Genomic DNA, 555 nt, shown 5'->3' on the forward strand with positions numbered 1-555 from the left:
AATTTGCTCTGACGTACCATCCCTGTGTCGTGCTTCGAACGGAAATAGGCGTCATGGACGTCACACTGCTCCTTGGGCAGGGGGCATTAGCGTGTTATGCTGTATTTGGTTCCCGGAACCAGGTCGATCTCATGACACACCTCGGTCCGGAGGAGGGCAGAAGGCGGGTTTTTGGAGACGACGTCTGAAATTCCTTTACCGAAGGATAGTACGGATCCAAGGGATTCCGTAGGATCGACGATGCACTCCGTGCGTTCAGCACTCTCTTGGTGCCCTCAAAGTCAGCTTCATCCAGAAGCGATGAAGTGTTTATCTCCTCGTCCAGTCGTACAATAACCACTTCGGTCAAATCGCCTGCCTTCAAGGCACTGCCGAACTCTTCAAGGAACATCTCGTCCAGCTCAAGAAGGGCATTTACTGCAGGCATAGCCTCGAGGCGAACGTCACCATCTTCCTCCCCCGTCATACCATTGACGAGGGTGTATATCTGTGCACAATCGTCTACGGTAGACACACCCTGGATCAGGGTCGACGCCTGGCGTCTTGCAGCCAGCA

The sequence above is a fragment of the Plasmopara halstedii genome, assembly GCF_900000015.1.
Source record: "Plasmopara halstedii genome assembly, contig: Scaffold_2881, whole genome shotgun sequence".
NCBI classification, from domain to species: domain Eukaryota; phylum Oomycota; class Peronosporomycetes; order Peronosporales; family Peronosporaceae; genus Plasmopara; species Plasmopara halstedii.